The sequence below is a fragment of the Microcaecilia unicolor genome, chromosome 6 (assembly GCF_901765095.1).
Source record: "Microcaecilia unicolor chromosome 6, aMicUni1.1, whole genome shotgun sequence".
NCBI classification, from domain to species: Eukaryota; Metazoa; Chordata; class Amphibia; order Gymnophiona; family Siphonopidae; genus Microcaecilia; species Microcaecilia unicolor.
In genome coordinates, this window is record NC_044036.1 from 78,224,304 (window position 1) to 78,251,692 (window position 27,389).

Consider the following 27,389-nt stretch of genomic DNA (forward strand, 5'->3'; position numbering starts at 1 on the left):
AGACGCCAGGAGCTCCCCTGAATAACAGCATGGGGAAAAGGAAGGGGAAAGCTAAGGTTCTTACCTCCCCGAACCTAGCTACAGGTCCCACAGTGTGCCAGACTACCTTAGAGACCTTCAGGGTGAGAGCGCTTGGAGAGCAGATGCTCGCTCAAACGGGATTCGCGTCTTTAGACTTGGACCATAGCATAGAGGGAGCGTCGTAAAGCCCTCCTTCCAACACAGCCCCCCTGCGACCTGGATGTGTCTTGGCGCTGACGGAGAAGCAGCAGACATAGGTGATTGGTGGAATGCAACCCTTGTTTGTTGAGAGGGGGGGGACCCGTTAGTGCCTCAACCCGAGCAAAATAACAACAGAGGAGCAGAATCCCTCATCTTTAGTCCAAAGTGATACTCCTAAAGGAAACGGAGGAGTGGTAAGGCCGGCTGTGGTAATGTTGAAATCCTTTGGGATGCAATCCAAGGTTTAAACACTACTTTTCTAATTATTTCTAACTCCCTTCGGGGAGAGGTAATGGAACAAACAATCTTCTTGGAATCTATCTAAAAATCTTCAAGAACAATCAAATAAGGTAGCAATGTTGGAAGGGGAGGTTATCAAACTTCAAAATGTTACATCTATATTAATTAAGGAGAAGGATACTCAAGCACGTAAGCTTGAATTCCTTGAAAGCCAGAGTCGCAGGAACAATCTGAGGTTTATAAACTTTCCTAAATCGCCGTTAATTCCAGCTTTAGAGATATTAAAAAAATACTTTGGGGAAGTACCGGAAATACCTGCAGAGGGCTTTCTGCCTATTGCTAGAGCCCAGTACTGTAGGTTATTTATCACAGGTAATAAATTACCTGTGTCCCAGGTTCCCCAAACAGAACTATCTGCAAGCAAAATACTCTGCACTCGGTCTAGGGGAGGGAACCTTCGATTGGAACCTAGCTAATTACTTCCGAGAGAGAGAGAAAAATGCAACTGAAAGCAGGCTGGAATATATATTAGCTTTTATTATAGATAAGAAAATATAGATAAGATACAAATATAGAAACTCTGGCAAAGCTTTAGCTGAATACAAAAATACTGGCTGATAAACTTACAAACTATATTGTCACACTACACACTCTGTTCCTTATTGGTTACCAGGTAAAATTACACAACTGATTGGAATGCTACAACTATGTTACGAGGTAGTACGGTTATTAGCAGCTTATCTCCTGATCACGGTATGACTATACCCAGTCTTTTGCTGAGGTAATTACCACTCACTAAACCCAGACTAAAAGGAAATAAATCACTGTGTCTCTCAACAGGCTGACCTCCGGGCAGTCTCTCGGGAGTTGGCACAGGATACTTCACAGACTCAAGCTGAGTTCCAGTGAGTCTTAGTCAGAGCTAGGACTGGTACTCTGCAGCAGACAGGGAGGGCACAGGTCACTCCTTGCAGGTAGCTGAACCAAACGGTACTTCTCTCCAGATACACAGTTCATAAGATGGTGGACCTTATCAGGTCTCTCTGGTCTTCTTTCCAGCTTCCGCCCTCTTCCAAGGATTCCGACTAACTGATTTCTCCTTGTTCCCGCTTTTTCCCATACCTCTCAGTCAGGTGACTGCAGGAACCCAAACTGTATCTTCTTCAGCTCACTGCATGGCAAGAAGGGTCCGTTGTTCTTGACCTTCAAGTTATTACATTGTGGTATGCATTTTCTGTTTCTCACCTGGCCTGCTGGCCATGTCTCACTCCCTTACAGCTTCTCAGAGAGATAAAGGGGGGGGGGCTGGATTGCCCATAGCATGTCCTTGGTGTTACATGAATGCTAGTGATTTTCCAGAAAGCTGAATTAGCTAAATCACTGATGTACAGGTCATAGGTTGCAGACTCCATTTTGATGGCATAGGATTATGCAGGCCGACCAGCAAGGTGAGACACACAGGGAAATACCTCTACAGTACATAATAGGAGCTTCAAAAATATCTAATGGACAACCTCAAACTGCTCCAGAATTAAATCTGACTGAATTTTTAGAACGTTCATTGGAGATGGTGACAGAATGGATCACACTATTGGTTACCTTTGCTTTAGAGATGGACAGGAAAAACATTTTTCGGACTTACTTTCGCCATACTAATGCAGGTTTTTTGGGGTGTGAGATTCAGATTTTTCCTGATTTGGCAAGGGATACACAGAAGAGAAGAAGGGAATTCTTGGTATATAAAACAAAGGTTCTCAACTTAGGAGCGTTGTTTAAGTTGAAATTTCCCTGGATTAGTAGTGCACTTCATGTTCCAATGATGTAACATATTTTCCTTTCTTTTAGTTATTCTTTTTGCTTAGTATCTGGATCCATGAATTGTGGACAAAGTTAAAGGGGAATGGATTACCTTGGTTATAATTTTCAATTATTATTTTGCCTTTTTTTACCATTACATTTATGTTGGGAATGTAAATGTAAAAAACTATATAAATAAAAGTTAAAAAAAATGGTAGACAAACTACAAAACTTCACATAAAAGGAAGAAGAATTATTAAAAAATATATTATGGGGATCTTTTACTAAGCACTGCTAACAAATGGCCTGCACTATCCCCAGCACAGGTCTCTCGTGCATTAAGGCCATTTTTAGCACTGCCAGGAAATGACTGATTTTTCTATTTTGGCAGTAATGGCCACACAATAATGTCCTCATTACCGCGTGAGCACTTACCGACACCTATTTTGTAAGCGGTAAGAGCTCACATGCTAACCACTCACTAATTGGTTAGTGCACAGCACTGTAGCTGTACTGATTAGCACAGAACATGCCTACTCTCCGCCTCCAGACCCACTCCAGCACTAAAAAATGAAAAATATTTGTAGTGCATGGGTAGTTCACATACATGCAAAAACTACTGCAGGACACCTGAGCGCTCCCTACGATACTGCATTTTAATCTGCGGTAAGCAAGTATTAGTGCTTACCACAACTTAGTAAAAGGAGCCCTAAATCTGAAAAACTAACATTTTAAGTGTTAAGCATTGCATTAGTTATTGAAATCAATTTTCTAAAACAGTTTTATGTCCATGTACTACTATTACTACTACTAATCATTTCTATAGTGCTGCTAGACGTACGCAACGCTGTACGCATTATTTGTCCCTAGAGGGCTCACAATTTAAGTTTTTTTTTACCTGGGACAATAGAGGGTTAAGGGGCCCTTTTACTAAGCTGCGTAAGCGTCTACGTGTGCCAAAATGAAGTTACCTCCTGGCTACCGTATGGCTCTTGCGGTAATTTCATTTTTGGCACGTGTCCAATACACGCATCAGAAAAATAATTTTTATTTTCGGATGTGCGCCGAGTGGCATTTGACATGCATAGGTCATTATTGCTCGGTTACCGCGTGAGTCTTTACTGCTAGGTCAATGGCTGGCGGTAAGGTCTCAGACCCAAAATGGATACACGACAATTTTGATTTTGCTGCACATCCATTTTCGGCAAAAATAGAAAAAAAGGGTCTTTTTTACAGATGTGCTGAAAAATGGATCAGCTTGCGACCAAAACCCGCGCCTACACTACGCAAGCCATTTTTCAGCGCACCTTAGTAAAAGGACCCCTAAGTGACTTGCCCAAGGTCACAAGGAGCTGCGGTGGGAATTGAACCCAGGTTGCCAGAATCAAAGCCTGGTGCACTAACCGCTGCAGACAGAAGTAACTAGGTCAATATTCAGTCACCAAGGTCAATGTGGTTTGTTTTTTAAAATGCTGCCTCTGGTGGTGAAAAATATTCAGATATTCAGCACCACTTTCCAGATAGTGACCAGGACTGAATATCTGGATAAGGCGGTCGGTCAGAACCTATCTGGATCTTGGCAACATTCAGTTCATTAACGGGTACCAGAACAACTTTTTATCTGTCTTGAATTACCTTAATAATTCTGGGACAGCCATGGCTCCGCACATGCTCTGCCCAAGCACTACCTGCACGGTATTCGTAAGGCTATTCAGAGACTCTATTCAGAGCACGCTGCTGGATATCCCAGTGAGCAGCACTAATTTGGATAATACTTTTGAATAATGACAGGCATATTTACAAATAAAGTTGTGTAGATGTCAATGTGGGCTACTGTTCAGAGATATTATTTTACCATTAATCTGTGCTATTTTAGCACATAATCTATTTTATGCAATCAGACCTAGGGCCTTGTTTACTAAAATTAGCGCATGCTAAACACTAGAGACACCTATAGAAATATATGAGTATATTTAGCATTTAGTGTGCACTTAGCGCAGTTTAGTAAACAGGGCCCTTAGAGGCCCTTTTATCAAACTGCAGTAAAAGGGGGCATGCACTGGCATCAGTGCATGTTTTGGATGCGTGCTGCAATCCCCTTTTACCACAGCGGGTAAAAAGCTGTCTCTTTCTCTTTTTTAAGAAATGGCCGCGTGGCAAGTGAACCACTTGCTGTGTGGCCATTTCAGGGGGGAGCACTTACCACCATCCATTGAGGTGGCAGTAAGGGCTCCCATGCTAACCCGGCAATAACCGGAAGTGGCATGCACTGGGGGAAGGAACTACTGCCGGGCTGCTGCGGTAGCCTGCCAGTAGTTCTGGATTAGTGAGTGGTACATGATGGCCTTATTGCTGCTTCGTAAAAGACCCCCTTAGTTACTAACAATAAAATAACACTTCTTAGTAGCCCACACTGATAACTCCACCCAAAATGTCATTATAGAAACTGCTGGAGTAGATATCTACTCTAAAGTCTTTACTTCATAATTTATTACATTAAGGTATGTTGTTTCTCAAACGGCTAAGGCAAAGCCCACTCTGGATAATGGATTTTTCTGGATAATTAAGTTTCTGATAAGATAATTTTGGATAGTAGGAGTTTTTCTGGGTAATAGGAAGTCAACCAATTTTCAGGTAAGTTGAGTTTCTCTAGAGAATGGAACATATAAAGCCAGGCAATTTTCAGATAATGCATTTTTTTTCTAGAATATAACATAGGCTGAAGCACATTATTTTTTGCAGGTAATGGGAATTTTTGGATCATCAGCCTCCGGATAAAAGGTATTGTACTTAATTTATTGTGGCCAATCATATATTTATATATTTATGACAATACAATATTTATTGAAAAGGTCATTTTCAAAAACCATTTATCCATGTAAACAGTTATTTATTTGTGTAAAAGAACTTTTTAAAACTGCTCACCCTTCCTTTGGGTAGAAGTACACTCCCCATACTTTACAGACAGAGGGCCAAATTCAGTAAACGGTGCCCAAAGTTTGGCGCTGAAAAGATATTCACTAACCTGGTATTCTGCAAAGGGCATTTGCCCTTTGCAAAATACTATCTTGGCACAGATCTTCTGACTAGTGCTGGGTGCTGAATTTTACACCTGCTGAAACCTAGGGCCCTGTTTACCAAGGTGAGTTAGCATTGTTACAGCAGTCTAAAACTTAGCGCGCGCTAACCATGTAGACATCCATAGGAATATTATGGGCATGTACACGGTTACTGCATGCTAAAAACCAGTGCTTTTTTTGTAGAAAAAAAAGTGCCAGTACTCATTGTGGGCGGAGTCACCACGTATGACTCCACCCCTATTATAGCCACACCCACATTAGCCACACCCCTTATACCAGCCATAGCACATATAAACAGACATCATTGAAAATATACTAGTATGAGTGAAAAAAAATAACGTGATTTGTTTTCATTATAAATAATTTCTGTAAGTTGTTACAGCTCCAGTATACCCAGTGCAAAATAAGACAACAGATGTAAATTCTCAAATTGGACATATTCCAAACACTAAAATGAAAATAAAATGATTTATTCTACCTTTGTTGTCTGGTGATTTTGTTTTTCTATCCATATTGGTCCTAGTCTCCGATTCTGCTGCTCTCTATTTGTTCTCTTAACTCCGTTTCTAGGGCTTCCTTTTCATTTATTTCTTTACTTTCCGCCTTTCTTCTTCATTTCTTGCCCTACATCCGTAAGTAAAAGCTGGGTCCTCCACAGACTTGACTGTCCAGTGGATTCAACTTCTGCCTATTTTCTACATCCATGTGCAGTTTTTCTCTCTTCCTTTTCCCTCATCTCATCTCCTTCCTCACTCTTCCCTCGCCTCCATCCATGTCCAGCATTTCTTCTCTCTCCCTTCCCTCTCCTCCATCCACCCTGTCTAGCAGCCCTCCTCTTCCCTGCCCTCCCCTCCATCCATCCATGTCCAGTGACCCTCCTGTCCCCCTGCCATCCACCCATGTCCAGCCATTCTCCTCACTCCCCTGCCCTCCCATCTCCCATGTCCAGTGATTCTCCTCCCTCCCCTCTCTCATGTCCAGCGATTCTCCTCCCTCCCCTCTCCCATGTCCAGTGATTCTCCTCCCTCCCCTCTCTCATGTCCAGCGATTCTCCTCCCTCCCCTCTCCCATGTCCAATGATTCTCCTCCCTCCCCTGCCATCCCCTCTCCCATGTCCAGCAACCCCCCGTCCCCCCTGCCATCCACCCATATCCAGCGATTCTCCTCCCTCCCCTGCCCTCCCCTCTCCCATGTCCAACGACCCCCCCGTCCCCCTGCCATCCACCCATGTCCAGTGATTTTCCTCCCTCCCCTCTCTCATGTCCAGCGATTCTCCTCCCTCCCCTCTCCCATGTCCAGCGATTCTCCTCCCTCCCCTGCCATCCCCTCTCCCATGTCCAGCAACCCCCCTGCCCCCCCTGCCAACCACCCATGTCCAGTGATTCTCCTCCCTCCCCTGCCCTCCCCTCACCAGCGATTCTCCTCCCTCTCCTCTTCCCCCCTCTCCAGCGATTCTCCTCCCTCCCCTCTCCCATGTCAAACTCCCTTCCACTCACTGTCTCTAACCAAGTCGCAGCGGTGAACTGGTGGGCGGCGCTAGTCAAGGCATCAAGCTCCTCCGTCGTCCTTCACTTCCCTGCCTTCTCAGCGTGCGTCCCGCCCGCCCTCGCCGAAAAAAAATGACATCATTTCCTTTCGGCGAGGGCAGGCGGGACGCACGCTGAGAAGGCAGTGAAGCGAAGGATGATGGAGGAGCTTGATGCCTTGACTAGCACCGCCCACCAGTTCACCGCTGCGACTTGGTTAGAGACAGTGAGTGGAAGGGAGTTTGACATGGGAGAGGGGAGGGAGGAGAATCGCTGGAGAGGGGGGGAGAGGGGAGGGAGGAGAATCACTGGCGAGGCGAGGGGAGGGCAAGGGAGGGAGGAGAATCGCTGGAGAGGGGAGGGCAGGAGAGTGAGGAGAATCACTGGATGGACCTGTGAAAAAAGGTGTCGGTACGCCGTACCGTTGCGTACCGGCACAAAAAAAGCACTGCTAAAAACACTACGGCGCCTCTAGCATGGCTTAGTAAACAGGGCCCTTGGTGTAATGCCAGTGCCCAATTTAAGCATGGATATGACAATACATGACATAACATAACATATCAAACTGTATATACCGTATCAAACCATTAGCTCACACCAATTTACAAGAAAACACTAAGGGGCCCTTTTACTAAGGTGTGCTGAAAAATAGCCTGCACTGGTGTAGATGTGTGCATTGAACACTGTAGGTTTCCAGAGGTACTTAGCTGTCAGAACACTACTAAATAGCAATTATTCTGGACTCGTGTCTAGGGGAGCGTACCTCTTTATCTCAACGACTAGCTAGTTATTGGAAAAAAAGAACAATGCCACAGATGGAATATATATTATTATTTATTAAGTAAAGAAATATATATATAAATAGTTGTGAAGTGTTTTTAATTACCTCTTCTTATAGACCTCTTTCTGACTCCGTCACATGGGGGACTAAAGGTACTTATTTCATATATCAGGTTCTGTATAGTTTCTCTAACCTCCATTGTCACCCAATCATAAGGGGGTCTGTTCTGGGGTGGCATTAGGAGCCGTAATTGAAAACTAATTCCCATAACTACTGCTTTCTGTCCAAAACTGAGTGTCACTTGTATGTGATCTACCTTAGGCTAAATGTTAGGTAAAGAGAAGATAGAATCAATAAAAATAGAGACAGAGATAGGTTTAGATAGATAGGTACATTTTATTTCTTACCCAAACACAGGTCTTCAAGTTGATACAAATACAGACATCAGATTCTGGTTTCATCCGCACAGGGCTTCGCCGTCTGACAGAAGCTTTGGAGAAGACTCTCAAACTAAGCCAAAATCTGCCATCTTTTATACACAAACCTCTCCATAGAAGTGAATGGTGAGAAACCTTGCTCCTAATCTTTCTCACTTTCTGAGATCATACTTTCCCATGCGATCTGCTATCTGATGTGCCCACCTCCTTCCGTTCTCAGCTACTGCTAATTATCAACATGTTTTGGGAAGCGTTGAGATAACAGTTTCACATCTTCCGGCTGCAATACTTTTCACACCATCTCATGAACTCTGTATTACCTCTGTATCATTGTATACCAAAACTAATAAGCTCCATTTTATTCATCTGATCTTTCATTACAGGTGCTATATTTGAATTAAAAATTGTACCAATTTGTGGCAGGACTCATTGTTCAGACCTGCTTTTTGCAGATTCTCAAATATTAAATCATTTCAGTACTTTTTAGCAGTTTAGGCTGTTTAAGGTATGTAAATTGACCCACCACTATTCCAGTGGATGGATCCCAAGCGGGGACACATATTAACTTACAGGAAATGCAAGTCCTTGCTCAGCCAGTCATAGATTTTTAAACCTAGCTGGTATTTTTACAGCCTGAGTCCTAAAATCTGGCCTTCCACCCTTCCGGTGGGCATCCAGTGAGGGCCTCTTGCTGTAGTATAATTATACATTCCCCACTTGTCACCCCCTCTGGAGAGGGGTGACACAAAGCTCGTCAAGCTCGTCATCATCCATTCCAGAAGGTGGCAAGCTATCAAACGAGAGGGGGAGTTTTGCTCTTATGCATTGCTAGCAGATATTATGCCAGACAGAAAACTTCATTCGTAGGTGGTATATTTTTGGGCATATGGAATTTCCTTTATATTACCCAAACCCTTGGGCTTAATCTTGATGTTACCCCTCTTGAGGCGTACTCAAACCTGTAGTGAGAGAGGTTTTATGATTGGAACAAAACCATGAGTTCATCTACAAAATCCCATGAAGTATAGGTATGCGGGTAATAGCAATTTCAGGTGGATCATACTAATAAACACTTTCATGTCTTGCTATGACTTCTATTGTATCTGTTGCATAGTACATGGGGAGATAATCTAATGTATCTATCTCAGTGGTCCTCGGAAGGAACAGTGGTTTTGATTAAGCATTGTTATGGGCTCAACAAATATGTGATTAGTATTCAGATTGCAGGCTGTTGTAGGTATTCAGAATCCTTAAACAGGTCGGGATTCCTGGACCTTACTAGTACTCATCATTGGCATCCAATCATGAGCACTAATAAGTGGATAGCAAGTATGAGGTTGCCTCATACAGCAAAAATGGTCAATCCTAGGAAAATTTATATTAACCAAGGTCATGCATGGATCTTGACATATGCATAATGACCTGGAAGTATGGGAAGCATTGTATATATCCGTTACCCCACTTGGAGCTTAGTCAAACCTACAGAAAGACATGCAGCTCAAGTAAGCCTACACCAAAGTTAAACAATTGCATAACAGGTTGATACTAACAGAGTTTACATCTACATTATGATATCTTAGCCAGTATTAGGGTTTGATGTTACCCTTGTATCCGAGCAATATCGACTTCAATTTAAATTACATAAACAGAAATAATTAAAGGAAATAATAGGAAAATAAAAATAAAACCTTTTCAATATCTAGACAGGACTGCTGCTAAACTGAAAATAAAACATAATATGAATCTATAATGTCCATAAACAGCAACAGTAGTTCTCAAATTAAGTATCAGTTCAAAAATTTCTTTCATCGATCATGGTTGAGGCGGTGGAAGCGCTGAAGAATCTGGAAGATCTAACAGGGCTGGGTTTTCAGGCTGGCTTGCTGAAGGAAGTTGCCGGTCTTGAGATGTAACATCTATGGCTGAGTAAACACGTATATCTTTCACATGGACCCAAGACTTGTGGTCCAGTAGTTTGCAAGGTGTAAAGATTATTGCCACAACCTTGGGGGATCTAACATCATTTGGGCCTGGATAGATCTTGAAGACGTACTTGTGGTGTACAAATTGGGATCTTTCCATGTCTTTATTCTACCATCAACTTAAAATTAAATAAAAAAAAATTGGAATTGGGATTTGGAATTGGGATTTGCATAATATATCCCCACTTCTGGCTTGCATAATGTGCGAGACAGATTGGTAATTTTTAGAAAGACATGATCAAATAACAATGGTAAAGTATATGGAACAAAAGAGAAAAACAATTAAAATTTAGAGATGATGGTAAATGTTCAATTATTGATGTATGGAGGGCAATGCGTCGCCATTTATCGCCAATAGATATGGAATCTTCACCTACGATGACTACCATTCACCAAGGGTTGAGCCCTCAGCTGCAGGAGGCCAGCAGGACTTACGAGTTAGATGATTCAGAAAGAAGGGTAGCTTAGGAAATAGTCATAATCAGAGCAGAAGTCTAATGTGCAGGAATTTAAAATGCATAACTAGTCCAGGTGATGGAAGTATCTTCTGGAATCACGGTCGATGTTTGTTGTAAAAGAGAGCTCATATGTAAAGTGTCATGTAAGTCCTGGAAAAGATGAGCCTGCAAAAATATTTAATATAGCAGAATATTTAAGAGCATAACCAAGAAGGTCTAAATTAAGGACATCATTTGGACAAAAGAAAATTCTCATTGGAGAAGTTGGTGCTCCTTCTTCTTGTCAGAGGTCAGTTGCAGCAGAAGTACTAAACTGGAATAGAGGCGGTAGATCAGGAATTGGATTTGCAGTCTTCAGTCAACCTACAGTACTGATTAAATAGAGATGACATACGAGTAATGCCTAGTATTTAAATCTTAGTACAGGATCATTAGAAAGAAAAAATCAAAGAATGCATTGTTAGTTCCTTGGTGCACCAGTATGTGGAGTATAGACTCAATATATAATATCACAAATTACAAGTAGAAAACAAGTTTTCTCTGAAGAGTTGATGGTGCTGGCACAGGAAGTCAGCAGAGTCTGAGGAAACACTGTGGTCAGAGTCTGCTCTAGGAAAATACAACAGCCTTTAATATGATATTTAGAGAGATAGAGAAAAGCCAATATCAGAAAAGAAAGATGTAAAAAACATATATTTCTATGAGGCCTCCTCACGTGACCTTTACAAGGTTTAAATAGGTCAAATGAGAAGGACAATAACTTATAGTCCTCTGTAATAGTTCACAGCCAATTTGGAAAATAAAAATTATATTAAATTTTAAACTGATCCTTTCTATGCTTTTACAATTTGGGCCCTAAATTATGACAGCATATCAAGATTCACATACAGAGGGATAGCTAGAAATAAGCTTATATATTCCCAGGAATCAATTTACAATTTAGAATATATTTTAAATACAGAGGAGAAGCAGCTCTATAAGTAGGAAACGAGTAGAAGCATTTATTAAAATATTTTAGTAAAATTCAAAAATCAAGAATATAATAACAATTTTTATTAATGCAATAAATGCACAAATTGATCAGTAGGATATGTTCATATGATAAATGGAACAGCTTGTAAGCCTTCATTGTAAATTGAATTCTAAACAAAGAGTAGCAAGGATAACACAGAATCACAGAAAAACCCATCCAGTCATTAAAAATCTGATACACGTAATGAATTTCTTTATCATATATTGTAAAGATGAACTTTAGAGAAAATAAGAACTACAAGGGTTAATCTCTGTCATTCGGTCTTAAGGATATCACGAAATAACGGTGCTTCCTGTATCTAATTTGAGTTTACTGCTCACTGCAAGCATTGGATATAATGGTGACTGAAAATAGGTCTATACCTATACCTGACACCAAAGTGGGGGGGTCAGGCAAAAACTGTAAGTTGAAATTTTTATATTAATACGTCATGCTGGTGTAATTAGTCTTCATAGAATTAATACTGCAGGAGAGGAAAAGGAGGAAAAGAAGGTTATTACTTTATCTGTTTTCCATAGGTACGGGTCTCAATAAAAAGGAAGTTGGCAATTGTAGCTAGTCTTTTCTGAACATAACTTTAAAATAATAGCAAACTGAATTTCTTTAGTTCGGATTTACCAGTTAGTTGTGTTATGCAAGGGTTAATCTTGAAACCCTATTGAGAACCAGAAATGCTGGAACTCTGTCTTAAAACCATAAATCTTTAAGAGGCAGGGAAGAAAGTTTGAAAGTTGTAGATAAGACGTGAAAAGAAAAAATTAAAATACTTAATACATTCTTACGGAACACATCCCCAATAAAGAGCCAGGAAGTGAACATCAGCACTAGTTATTTTAAACAACGTCACAAATAAACAGTGTTTTAGATGGCATATAATATAGAACCTTTTATAGTAAATATCTGGAATAATTATGCAATTTTCAAAGAACACATACACGGACATACACTTATAAAATTAAAACTAAAGAGTGCTTGCATTGTTAGTGAAGGCAATTTACCAGAAATCAAAAACAATCAGGTATGTACCATCGCGTTATAAATCAAACAAACATTGCTTAAATGAAATAATATACAATCCTGGAAAAAAAACACTCCTTTGAGATTTACTACCACTGCAGTTGATAGGCAATCTCGCAGAGTAACCTTAAAGCACTAATTTAAAACTAAAGAAATGATTCCTTAATAACTAGCTGGTTTAATATATGCTATAGGAAAATGAACTAGATTAGCAATATATATATATATTGATTAGATCTAGAACCTGGTACAAGGTCAGTGGTTCACAAGGCAGCTTCAGGGATAGCAAGGAGATCTAAAAATGATAATGTGCTAACAGTTTACAAAAACATGCAATGATTATCCTAATAGTAAAACATGCAGAGACATAACACAATCATACTCACGCATCTATTAATGTGCTCCAACAAAGGGATCCAAAATAAAAATTACGAATTGGCGGAAAGCTCGACGCTTTTACCGCAGATTAAATTAACAGACAAATGACAGTCACAAAGAGGAAAGGAGAGTTTAAGAAAAAAGTACAAAAGTAAATGGTGTCAGCTATTATGTATCTATACTACTCTAATAAAAGAAAACTGTTCCCCAGGGTAGGCTTCTACAATTAGGATTCTGCTCTACTAGCTGCCAAGATGCAGCTCCATTGGCCATGATTCGCTCCAATGGTAGAACCCTCAAAGGAGGGGAGACTACTACCCCTGAAAGTGCTCAGGAAGCTGCGAAACTAGTTCCCTGAACTCGGAGAACAGATACCCTATGGATTTTCGCCGGTTAGGAAGATTCTGCTCTATTCAAATGAAGATTCTGTTCTATTCAACTACCCTCCATAGGATATTTTAATATACACCTAACAATTTTGAATGAAGAGTCTGCTCAATTCAACTGAAGATTCCGCTCTATTCGTCAAACCGAAATACACGTAATAATTTAGAATTGCCCGAGTCAACCTGTATACAATCTCAACCAATGCCTTAGGCGTCCCTTTATTGTCACAGCGATCATGTATACAAGTAACCCCAATATGGGCAATAATGCCGAAACCGCAGGCCACTCCGAAAATGGAATGGAAGTCTGCTCAAAATCTACTAATTAAGATACTGTCATCCATTGAAGGATTTGTGACCCTCCAATAGGTGTAAGCCCCAGGCATCAGTATCGTCAATGGTTATAGCGTGACACTGGTAAAAGAAATAATAATAAAAAATTAGAAAAGGAAAAAGAGAGAAATAAAATAAAAAGATATATGGTATGTTCCTAGAAAGAATCCCTGAAACCTATTCCAGAGATAGCAAGTAAAAAAAATAAAAAAAGAAATAAAACACATGTAAGCTCTTCGGGGAAGGTACTACCATAAAAAAGTCATTAGTTGGAACACATTAGCCAGAACTAAAAATGCCAAAGACATCACTTGTCATGCAGCAATGGAAAATAGAATTTTCCATCCAACAAGCCAGTGAAAGGAAACACCGATTTCAACAAAAGGCAAGAAAATGTATACTAACAAAGACATTATAACATGTGTAGTCGGGAGTTATAGCCCTAGAATAACTGAAATAAAGTTAAATACATATTAAATGCTTTTGGGGCGGGTACCGGATAGGTTGGAAGTAGCATCTAAACAGGAAAATATAATAAATTGTGAAACAGGACACCAGAATCGTGGTGCAAATATCACAAGTTAATAGCCATAAATATGACAAATTAATAAACCCGAATGCGATGGCAGGAAACTTCTGTGCCTAAACAGGTGAAAGGGGGAAAAAAACAAATTAAAGCATGTGATTCTTACACCAAGAACTTCCAATGATACGGCATAAAACATACATACTAATCAGTGATTGGAATGATATGTGTAAATGATGACAAACAGAACAGCTGCAGCATTAGAAGGAAAGAAAAGGTGGGTTGGGTTATAAAGAAACAACAGGAAATAACTTGAGATGTGAAGCAACGCTGTATTATCATGGCACGCAGCCATCATCTTCTCAAACGGCAATTTCATTACTACCAGCATATTGCTTGATTCTGTTAAGTAAGGGTTAATTTTTAGCTTCCGGACTAAGGCTTCCTAGACGATTACGACAGGATTTATGTGCTAAGAAGCATTGTAATGTGATCACAGGAAACCACACTAGGACAAAGAAGGAGAAAGCTGGTTTTTTTAGAGGGGAAAGTCAAGTAATGTATGTTTGAAGGTGTGGCACGACAAGGTCTATCAAACTGTCAATTGCAGCACAAAAAGAAAGAAAAACCTGTCTCGGGGTTAAAATCATGGCTCAGAGACAGAATGAGAAAGCATTAGAGTCTCAGACGGTCTATTGTTTAAGGGAGATGAAATAAAATAGAGGGCAACGCCCAAAAGTCAAAGCAGTATGAGCAGTGAATATTGGGGAGTGGGAGATAACGTCCTAATAAAATGACACAAAAGAGGAGAAAAAAGTATGCCCTGATAAAAGGAGAATGCAGAGTAAGACTAAGATACAGTGAAAGCCAAGAAATACATCCGTACATTCTTACATGCTCAGAAGTGCACTTACAACGGACTTGGCAGCATGAGGCATGAAAAGATAAGTCATTTTACAATTATGGTGCCTGCTTAAGGAACCAATTTTGAGGGGAAACCGGAGTTGAAAGATACCTGTGTAAAAGACTGTTGTACCACTTCAGCATAGAACAGGGACAAAAACGAACGGAAAAGGGGGAGAGAAAAAAAAAAATCACTTTCTTAGCTTTTAAAAGTGAACTATAGAGCCTCCTCTGCCAAAGCAGTGCTGGACTGATAAGGCAGCTAAAGTGGGCAAGCTTCCCAGATTCTCATGTCCTTGAGATAGTGAACTACAGCACTTGTTAGGGAAAACCTTTAAAAGCTACCGAAAGAAATGGCAGTTTCGGAAGCCTGGACAAGGATATTAAAAAAATGTGAGAAAAAGGGGTTTAGAACTTACAACTCTTCGGGCAAGTTTAAATAGATTTACAAAGGCAGATTCGAAGCCCAAGAGGGAGTATATATTTACTAGTAATGTAATAAGCTTTGTTCCGGAAAGAGAATCAAACCTCACAGCACATGGGACTGAGAAGGAAAAAGAAAAGTTTTCTAGGAAATCAAAAAAATAATAATAAAAAAAAATGATTTCTGGTTTGCACAAGAAGCCAAAAAGGTGTATGTAAGGTATCAAGTTACCCCAATTGGTACCGTGCGGGCCACACCCTTATAAATTTTACACGGACCACAGACATATGGTGTAGGAGTCGGTAGAGCATCAGAGAGGAGGGCAGGGAGGATTATTGTGGCAGAAAAAGGGGGACAAGAACAAAATGTTGTGGAGGAAGGGATTCAGATTGGACTTAAGGAAAGAAAAATGGCTATGGGGTGAGAGCACAGGACTGAGCAGCTGTGAAAAAGAGCAATCAGTTGAACTACGCAGTAAATAATAAAGATTTTGACAGGTGGAAATGAGAAATAAGAAAAGCAGAGACGGAACAGTATAGTTCGCACAAAAATACAATTCAGACAGAGTGCAAAGACACACACAAAGATACAAAAGGAAAAGGAACGGAATAAGAGATACTACGCAGTTATTCATGCTGCACTATGAAAAAGAGCCGAGAAAAGTGTGGACAGGAAGGGGGGCTGCGGGCTGTTAGGGGGAAAGCATAGTGCAGAAGACTGAAAGAATACTTAGAGAGATAAGGGGAAAAACAGCAATTGGACGACGGCAATCAGCTACAAAGTTGAACACCGTAATTACTGTTTTCAGCAAAAAAGAAAGTTGTAGGAATTCCAATAGAAAGAATGAGGAGGAATAGAGTCGCACACACAGAGTGAAGGCAATAGCAGATGTGAAAAGGTGGGGGCTGTCTGTCAGTTTTGAAGAGTGGTTATAAGAACAGAGAATTCAAAAGGATTTTAAGGGAGAGAGCAATCTGAAAGCGTGCTGTTCTCCTAGAGTAAAGGAAATTCCCCCGATACGGGAACATCAAAGAAACTGTACAGAAAAGAAAAGAGCAGGAATAAGACCCAGGGGACTAATAGGAGAGGTAGGTAGAAGAAGTTAGGATGAGGGAGAACAGGAAAAGGGGTTGGGGAGGAAAATAAGGTCGACAGAAGAAGAAAGAACAGAATACATGATAAGAACAGGGGAACAGGGATTTGAAAAGGAGGGATTAAGACAGAACACAGGGTGGGATTGGAAGCAGAAAATGCGCAATCTCTAAGGATTGTTAAGCGAGAATTGCTAGCATAAAGACCAATCCAAAGATTTTGAACATTGAAATAAGCTTACAGCAAAACCCAAATCGCAGTCGCCTGGATTCGTTGTTATGCTTCATTCACACAACAAGCACACTCTTGCGCACATCACGCAAATCAAAGAGATGGACAGGATAGAAGAAATTTAGGGAAGCAGGTGTGTTAGTTCAGCGCAGGGCAAGAAGACAGCTAGAAGGTCAGAAAAAGTGTGCAAGTTGTGCGCAAAAGAAGGGAACCTTCAAAGAACAAAGAAAGGAGACAGAAAAATAGAAGAGTAGATAAAAGACAGGGGTAAGAACAAGAAAATTGGACATAACAATAGTGCCCAATACCCCTGAAGTGGGCAGTGTCCGTGATAGGGAGAAGGAGAAAAAGGAAGAGGAACAAAATGAAGGAATAACAGCAGGGAAAGATAAGAGAAAGAAAACATAGAACCTTTGAACGCACAAAATTAAGTATCCCCTCTTGCGTTCAAAAGAAGATAAAGAAGGATAACGAGTACTGTCAGCGTTCGGGATTCACCACTGTTTTTAATTACCTCTTCTTATAGACCTCTTTCTGACTCCGTCACATGGGGGACTAAAGGTACTTATTTCATATATCAGGTTCTGTATAGTTTCTCTAACCTCCATTGTCACCCAATCATAAGGGGGTCTGTTCTGGGGTGGCATTAGGAGCCGAAGGCTGCGTGTTCGAATCACGTCGGGGTCACCACTGTTTTTAATTACCTCTTCTTATAGACCTCTTTCTGACTCCGTCACATGGGGGACTAAAGGTACTTATTTCATATATCAGGTTCTGTATAGTTTCTCTAACCTCCATTGTCACCCAATCATAAGGGGGTCTGTTCTGGGGTGGCATTAGGAGCCGTAATTGAAAACTAATTCCCATAACTACTGCTTTCTGTCCAAAACTGAGTGTCACTTGTATGTGATCTACCTTAGGCTAAATGTTAGGTAAAGAGAAGATAGAATCAATAAAAATAGAGACAGAGATAGGTTTAGATAGATAGGTACATTTTATTTCTTACCCAAACACAGGTCTTCAAGTTGATACAAATACAGACATCAGATTCTGGTTTCATCCGCACAGGGCTTCGCCGTCTGACAGAAGCTTTGGAGAAGACTCTCAAACTAAGCCAAAATCTGCCATCTTTTATACACAAACCTCTCCATAGAAGTGAATGGTGAGAAACCTTGCTCCTAATCTTTCTCACTTTCTGAGATCATACTTTCCCATGCGATCTGCTATCTGATGTGCCCACCTCCTTCCGTTCTCAGCTACTGCTAATTATCAACATGTTTTGGGAAGCGTTGAGATAACAGTTTCACATCTTCCGGCTGCAATACTTTTCACACCATCTCATGAACTCTGTATTACCTCTGTATCATTGTATACCAAAACTAATAAGCTCCATTTTATTCATCTGATCTTTCATTACAGGTGCTATATTTGAATTAAAAATTGTACCAATTTGTGGCAGGACTCATTGTTCAGACCTGCTTTTTGCAGATTCTCAAATATTAAATCATTTCAGTACTTTTTAGCAGTTTAGGCTGTTTAAGGTATGTAAATTGACCCACCACTATTCCAGTGGATGGATCCCAAGCGGGGACACATATTAACTTACAGGAAATGCAAGTCCTTGCTCAGCCAGTCATAGATTTTTAAACCTAGCTGGTATTTTTACAGCCTGAGTCCTAAAATCTGGCCTTCCACCCTTCCGGTGGGCATCCAGTGAGGGCCTCTTGCTGTAGTATAATTATACAGAAGCAAAATGCCAAGCAAAATACAATAACTTGCTATAAAAAATAGATTATCACCCAAAATATAGACAATGGAATATGATTATCCTAATGGACTAACTAAATGAGTGATTACACAACCAATAACAATACTGATATCTAATGATTAGAATTAGAAGTTACACCACACGTCTTATGCAAAATACCATTAGCAGCTAAATTCGTAGACCATCAGTCATGACATAACCCATCTGTCACAGACAAAGCAAAGAACTAACTATCCCCATGACCATAGGCAGTAAATCCTGGTATCTCACCCTGCAGTCTGTGGCAGACTTCCAATGGTAAAGAATCGGATTCCTCCTCGTAGACTCAAGCTGAAGTCTCTCAGCGAGTCTCTCCGTCCAGGAATAAAGTCCGAGATTTGAATTCTGGATACAGAAGGCACAGTCTTAGATAAAAGTCTTAGATAAGGCCATATATGGTAGCTGAGCTAACCTTGTGAATTTGTTACAAGGTATGCAGTTCACTGGTGTTTAGGAAAATCAGTCTCTAGCTCATGCAGAGCCTTCTATCCACCTGCGAGTCTTCCGGTCATCTCTTCTCTTCTCTCTTCAGTCCAAACTTTTGGTATCCAAGAGTCAGATGATATCTGTGGACCAATCACAGATGGTGTAATCATGTCCAGCCAGTTTCATGGTCAAGAAGCGAGCCTTTGTTCTCGTATCGACAACAAGCAAACCTCCCTGTCTGCTCACATACTCCCAGAGCCATGTGTGTTTCTCTCCTCCAATCTTCCCAGGAGATAGCAGCCAGTTTACAACACAGAATATGTCCTTGGATGACATCATCATGCTATGCTCAGCACTAATGTTCCTTTGACAAAGCTGGTTACTGATGCATACAGGCACAGGCTGTAAAATCCATATTGTTATAATAATGGCTGTATAGGCCAAGACCAGCAAAGGTGAGATCTCAGGTAAATACTCCTACAATATGCACAATTCCATTTTTCAGTGCGTCTGCAAAAAAAACCCTTTTTTGAACGAAAATGGACGTGCGGCATAATAAAAATCAGCGCAAGTCCATTTTGGGCCTGAGACCTTACCGCCACCCATTGACTTAGAGGTAAGGTCTCATGCGTTAACCGGGTGGTACTCATTAGCACACGTACACTGCCGATTACTGCCTGGTTAGCACCATGCGATAGAAAATAAAAATTATTTTCTGCTGTGCGTTTTGGATGTGCGTTAAAATGTGAATTACCACCTGGGGACAGTAGTTCTAATTTGACGCTCATTGATTGTACGGTTGTAGGTTCCTACATGTCTTAGTAAAAGGGTCTCTAATTCAATAGAATCAAATTACATAAAACATTACAGAAAATATATTAAACATTTTTGACCTAGACATTTAAGCTATGATTTCAGTTATTTTTTTAAACAATGAAACTTTCAACTGAATTCCATAGTGAAACTGGTCCAAGAAGAATCAAGGTTGAAAGAGGAAGAGGCAGAAAAGGAAAGCTTGTTCATATGAGTTGAAATGCTTGAGTGATGACCTGTATGCAAAGATGTTAAACATGATAGTTAGTCTGGACAGCTTTCATGCAAGATTTTAAAAGCTAAACACAAAATCTTATATTTAATTCACACAATTACTGAGAGCCAATACAAAGATTTCAACAATGGAGATACCCTGTGGAATTGAGATTTTCTAAGAATGACTTTTGCTGAAGTATTTTGTAGTAACTGAAGGGCGCTTTTACCAAGATGTGGTAGGGCAAACATATGGGTAGCACACGCCAAAGCTGCACTACCGCCGGGGCAGCGTGGGCACCCAGTGGTAATTCTGAGGTTGACGTGCTCTGATTCCCATGGTAGAAATAACTACTAGGCTATAACTCAGATCTGTATGCTGCTCTGTTCTTGAAGTTGTCACAGAGCCTGGTATTCTTTCCAGTTTCATTTTCAAGTGAGAGAGAAGGGGATAGCTATCACTGGGGGATTAAGGAGGGGTCATGGCTTAATCCCTCCAGTGGCCAGTTGCTCAATCGGAGCACCTTTTTGTACGATTGAAATAGGTCTAACTAAGGACGTACTTCATTTTAAACTTGGGCATTTCTTTATCTTTGTATTGTATTTACTATACTGATTAAACTGACTTTGCAGAGGAAAACGGTTTACAGACTAAAAACACTTTATGGAAAAGAACTACAAGATAAAATGTAAGTACCAGGAAAGGTGCTCAGTTCAAGCCAGTCCAGGTAGAATCGGGTATTGTATGTCTGTTGAAAAACCTATGCTTTTACTGTTGTTTTAAAGCCAATTCATCTCTAACCTCTAATGGAAGTGAACTCCATAATGCTGAAGCCAGCTGTGCTTTCGAGCTGAGTCAACTGGGCTCAGGTAAAACCATGCAATGGTCATTTAAAGACTGGAGTAATCAATGAAGTGAATAAGTGATGGTGAGATGTGACAGGTGGGGAAGTAAGCCCATCCAAAATGCTTTGAAGGCTAACAAAAGAACTTTGAATTTAACCCTCAAGTCAACAGGAAGCCAGTGATGCTGTTTTAATACAAAAGTGATCTGATTTACGAAGGTTACAAAAGAGATGTATATCAATATTTTGTAAAGTTTGTGGCTGCTTGAAGACGGTTTTAGTGTCTCCTAAGTAGATGATATTACAATAATCAATTCAGGTTGTCAAAAGTGACCAGATAAATGTGTGGAAGGCATCATGATTAAAAAGAGAGCTGATTGATTGTAACTGAGAAAGAACGAAGCAACTTGAATTACAGTACATACTGAAGAGTCATGAGGAAGAAAAGAGAGATGGGAATCTAGGATAACATCAAGATAATGGAAGCTCTGAGAAGGGGAAATTGTGGTGCCTAGAAGTTGAAAATCTGTGGTAGGATAGTTACGATGGACTGATAGCCAACAGGCTATGTTTTTTTTTTACAATTCAGCACCAGTTGGTGATTTTGTGAAGCCACTGTGCTAAATGGTGAGATGTCTAAATTATCAAGGTCAGTGTGTTGTAATAGAAGAATGTCATCCGCACAGAAATAAAAAGAGATCCAGATTCCTGGATAAAGAGTGCTAGTGGACTTAGAGATTGAATAGGATAGGAGACAGGATAGATCCCTGAGGGATGCCGCAATCTAGATGCTTAATGGCAGACTAACCAGAAAGAGTGTTTAAATGTTCAATCAGACAAAAAAGAATGAAACCACTTAAATACTGTGTCTGACAGACCTAGTGTGTGTAGTTGGTACAATAATAGAGAGTGATCAATAAGATCAAGGGGCCCTTTTACTAAGCCATGTAAGCGCCTATGCGCACCAAATGCACGCCAATTCTGAGTTATCGCCCAGCTACTGTGTGGCCCGGGCGGTAATTTCATTTTTGAAGCGCGTTCAATACATGTGGCAGAAAATATTTGTATTTTCTGGTGCGCCGGTGGTAATCGGCATTTGGACGCACGTTGACCATTACCGCCTGGTTAACGCATGAGACATTACCACTAAGTCAATGGCTGGTGGTAAGGTCTTGGATCCAAAATAGATGCACGCCAATTTTTATTTTGCCACACATCAATTTTCACCCCCCCCCCCCAATGCATTTTTTATAGGTGCGCTGAAAAATTATTCTGCGTATGGCCAAAACACACACCTACACTACCGCAGGCCATTTTTCAGTCCACCTTAGTAAAAGGACCCTCAAATGCTGCCAATAAATCAAGAGACACCATCAGAGTTATGAAACCTTTGTCTAAATAAGAGTGAACTTCACTAAGAATAGCAGTAACAATCGTCTCAGTACTGTACTGTGGTCTAAAGCTTGATTGATACGGTTGAAGAGCCAAAACCTTTTCTATAAATTGATGAAGTTGAAGAAAAAAAACACTTTCCCCACTACTTTTGAAAGATTAAATAAATTGGAAACATATCAGCAGTGCTTTGGGAGGAAGGAATCAAAAGATATATTTTTAAAAACAGGTTTAATATTGGCAACCTTACACAGTGAGGGAACTAGGCCCAGGCTAAGACTATCGTTTACCAGCGATAGAAAAGGTGGCAGAAGGCCAAGAGTCGGCGACTTAATCCAGGCCAATAGAAGAGGGTTCAGGGTACATGTAGTAGTCCTCAAAGAGGATAAGGTCTTACTAAGGGAGTGAAGAGAATGCAGCTGGAAGGGGGACCAGACTGCAGTTCTTGTATATTGTCTGTTCATAGGAGCCAACTTTTCAAAATGATTGGGGGTGCTGAAAATTTTTTTTTTTTACAGGCAGTGTGCCCCCCCCCCATACCTTAAAATTATATCTACTGCAGTCTTCACCTGGGCAGTGGCAGCGCCACTCATAAGATGCCTGCAACCTATACCAGGACTTCTTCCCTGAACAGTCCCACCCCTCAATCCCCCTGTACTGTGCAAATATAAAGAGATGCAAATTTCAAAAACTGACATATTTCAATCACTATACTATAGGCTAACAAATACAAATAAAACAAAAAATAGAAAATATGATATCATTTTAGTGGACTAAATACATTTTTCAATTAGCTTTCAAAGGCCAAAGCCTCTTTCCTCAGGTCAGGACAGTATACTGCTGTTATGGTATTCTGTTCTGACACAAGAAAGGAGGGTTTGGTCTCCAAACATTAGTCAAAAATGTATTAAAATTAGTCCAGTAAACATTACTTCCATTTTCTGTATTTATTAACACAGCTACCACACTACTTCATCCTAAACTAAAAATAAAATTCATTTTTTCCTACCTTTGTGGTCTGGCCGTTTACTGTTTCTAATTGTGTTGGTCCCAGTCCCTTGTTTCTTCTTTCCTCAATCTTTAACTTTCCCCCCTTTCCATCCATTGTCTACCCCCTCTCTTCCCCTTTTCCTTCCAGCATCCACCCCCTCTCTTCCCACTTTCCATCCAGTATCTGCCCCCTCTCTCTCTCCTTTCCATCCAGCATCTGCCCCCTCTCTTCCCTCTTTCCATCCGGCGTCTATTTTCTCCATTCATGTGTAGTTTTTCTCCTCTTTTCCCTTTCCCTCATCTCTGTCAGTATGCCTCTCCTTCCTCTTTCTTCACTCTCCTCCATCCATATGCAACTCCTTCCTCTCTCTTCCCTCTCCTCCATCCATGTCCACCATTTTTCTTCTCTCCGCCCCTCCATCCATGTTCATCTCACTTCCTCTCTTTCCTCCCCGCCATCCATGTCCAGCATTTTCCCTCTCTCCCTTCCATCCATGTGCATCTCCTCCTGTCTTCCCTCCCCTCCATCCATGTCCATCATTTCTCCTGCCCTCCCCTGCATCCATGTACAGCAACTTTCATCTCTCCCCTGCCCTCCCATCCATCCATGTTCAGCAACTCTCCTCTCTCCCCTGTCCCCTGCCCTCCCTGTATCCATGTTCAGCAACTCTTCTCTCTCCCGTGCCCCCTGCCCTCCCCTGTATCCATGTTCAGCAACTCTCCACTCTCCCCTGTCCTTCCCTGTATCCATGTTCAGCAACTCTCCTCTCTCCCCTGTCCCCTGCCCTCCCCTGTATCCATGTTCAGCAACTCTCCTCTCTCCCCTGCCCTCCCCTGTACCCATGTTCAGCAACTCTCCTCTCTCCCCTGCCCTCCCCTGTACCCATGTTCAGCAACTCTCCTCTCTCCCCTGCCCTCCCCTATATCCATGTTCAGCAACTCTCCTCTCTCCCCTGTCCCCTGCCCCCTGCCCAGCATCAATGTTCAGCAATTTCTTCCCTGCCCTACCTCTTAAAACTAATTTTACCTGACTGAACGAAAGAAGCAGAGTGCAGCCGGCTCCGTCTTCACCTTTCTTCTTCCCTCTCAGCTGTGGTCCCGCCCTCATTTCCTGTTTACGCAAGGGCAGGAGCACAGCTGAGAGGGAAGAAGAAAGGTGAAGACGGAGCCTGTACTCTGCTTCTTTCACTGCCGTTCAGTTACGTAAAATTAGTTTTAAGCGCTGGCTGAGTGGCAGGAAAGCAAGGCGGGCAGGTTTGAAAATATTGGGGGTGCTTGAGCACCCACATCACCCACGGAGTCGGCGCCTATGTGTCTGTTGAAGTTAAATAGAAAAGATTTGGGTAGCTAACTGATAAAATGGGAGATGGGCCTAAAGATGATTTTAGGCGAGCAATCTTTGTGTTAAAGAAGTTGGCAAGGCACTCAGCAGATGGTGTGGATCTGCTAATCAAGTTAGTGATCTCCTGTTTGGGAATGAAAAATAGAGTACAATTCTTGAGTGGGGTTGGTGGATTTGAAAATGCAAGTGGAAAAGTATTGCTGCTTTACTTGCCTCAAGTGAACATTAAAATCTCAATGCCTTGTTCTAGGTTTCTGCCAGTAATGCTCGGCTCAGGAAAGCTGATGGGTCAATGTGTCTAATTTGTCTGAAGTATTGGGGAGGTGAAGGATGAAAGCTGTAAAGAGAATTGTACCAAAGCATGATCAGTCCAGGGAAACATGATATTAGTAAACGAATGAGGGGTAAAGGATGTTGAATTTGAAGAGAACGAGGATGCCCAAAATAGATGAGTACAATTGGGGGAGGGGAGTGTCATACAATGCTGCTTTTTAAACTTGTCATGTAATAGGATGCGCATTTGTTTGAAATGACATTTCCTATGTTGTTTCTTAACATTTTAAATCTAAAATGATAGGGGAATACATCACTAGAAATTTAATATGTTCCTATGACATCACCCTATTGATCAAAATGCACACTATTTATGAATAGGTACACTACAGAGCAACAAGCAAACTATAGACCATTGCCCCAAAACAACAACATATAGAAAAATTTTTAAAAACCCAAATGAAATGAAAAATCATATAAACAACATATGAAACTAAACACAATCCAGCCGATATTCAGTGCTATTTAACTGTCCAGGAACAGCTTCTGACCGATTAAAAAGCATTTAGCTGGCTAACTGCTAATATTCAGCGGGAGATAACCGGTTATCTCTGCTGAATATTCGAAGCTAATGCATAGGACTAGATTCTATATATCACCCTAAAATATCTGTGCCGAAACGAAATACACCTAGGCGTATTCTATAAAGTATGCCTAATTTATGCGTATGTTATGGAATAAATCTACATTTCTGCAAGGTTTATAGACTATGCCAAGCACCTGTCCGCATGACTAAATTTAGTAGTGGGCAGTTACGCAAAGTAAAACTTGGTGTTACTGTAAATGCCAATGCCTAAGTAACACACGGACTGGGTGTGTTCTATAACCACGTACATAGATTTTAGAAGTTCCCACAACCTGCAACTATGCAACTTAGAATTTACGTGCATACGTTGTAGAATACGCTTAGACAGTTTTGTGTGTAAATTGTAATTAATGCTAATTAGTGTCAATAATTGCTTGTTAAGTGGCAATTATCGGCTCTGATTGGCTTGATAACTAAGTTACTACTACTACTACTTAACATTTCTAGAGCGCTACTAGGGTTACGCAGTGCTGTACAGTTTAACAAAGAAGGACAGTCCCTGCTCGAAGGAGCTTACAATCTAAAGGACGAAATGTCAAGTTGGGGCAGTCAAGATTTCCTGAATAGAGGTGTAGTGGTTAGGTGCCGAAGGTGACATTGAAAAGTTGTGCTTGCAAGTCCAGAATACCACTGGATTTGCACACATAACATATATACCACTACATAGAATCCTGGGGATAGCGGCTAACTGGCTATATCACACGATATAGCTAGTTATCCGTGAATATTCAAATGCTGACTGACTACATTTAGTTGTGAAATTGGACTGTGATATAGCCAGCTAGCGCTGAATATTGACCTAGCTGGTTAAGATTGAGCTGGCCACAAAAAAACAAAAAAAACTCTGGATATTCAATGCCAGTCACCGGAAAAGGCCAGGCATTGAATATCTGGGGTCATCACCGATCGCAATATTTATGCGGGCTGCCTCCTGCAGTCTAAATATCGGGTCCAATTAAAGTTTTGGCCTGCACACTCTTGTAATTAAGGGGTCTTTCACTAAAAAGGAATAAAATCTGGGCTTAATGCGTTTTAACATGGGACTTTCACACACGCTAAGCCTGATTTAACACCCTACTTTTTAATTTTTTTATTCTTTTTTTTTTTAATATTTGCAGGTCATGAGCTAATGTTCCCATTAGCATAAGAGACCTGCAAAAAATTAATGCAGGAGCACTTACCACCTCCTATTTAGGAGGCACTAGGTGTTCCTGTGTTAACGCTACATTATCCAGTTAGAACACGCTAACTAATAATACGCAGGAACACCAACTCTCTGCCCATGACATGTACCCTACAAAAAATATATTAAAAAAAATATGTAATGGGTGGATTACCGTGCACTAAAGCAAAATGCCGCAAAATGTTTTAATGCTTTTTTTGGTAGCCTGTTCTCAAGCACCAACCCCACGTTAAGGGCTTAATGCCATTTAGTAAAATGGCCCCTAAATAAAAATAAATAATACAAAATAGCAGACATTTTTTCTATGTGATAATTTTACTAAGTTGCCCATAAGAGCTAAAATATCACATTCTAGTACATCTAACACTTAAAGAATGCCCAGAAAATAATTTCAAAAGGACCAACTTTTTTACCTGAATGTTATTAAAATTTCAAACATGTAAAATGGAAAACATGACTAAATGAAGACTCTTAAGACAGCACTGGGCAGAAATGGTGCCAGACATTTTTCAAGATTTCTCCTATATTCAATAAAGGATTATGAATTGTACTATACCCTTTTTAAGCTCGCTACAGCAAGTCAAAGAGCAGATTTATTTTTTTCCCACACTGA

General features: G+C 40.7%; 1 protein-coding gene across 3 annotated transcripts in view; it reads right to left on the reverse strand.

Annotated features, from left to right (window-relative positions):
• The window catches only part of DPYD (dihydropyrimidine dehydrogenase), a 1,476,885-nt gene that overhangs the window by 408,816 nt on the left and 1,040,680 nt on the right, over window positions 1-27,389 (reverse strand). The gene's annotated exons all lie outside the window — the stretch shown is intronic.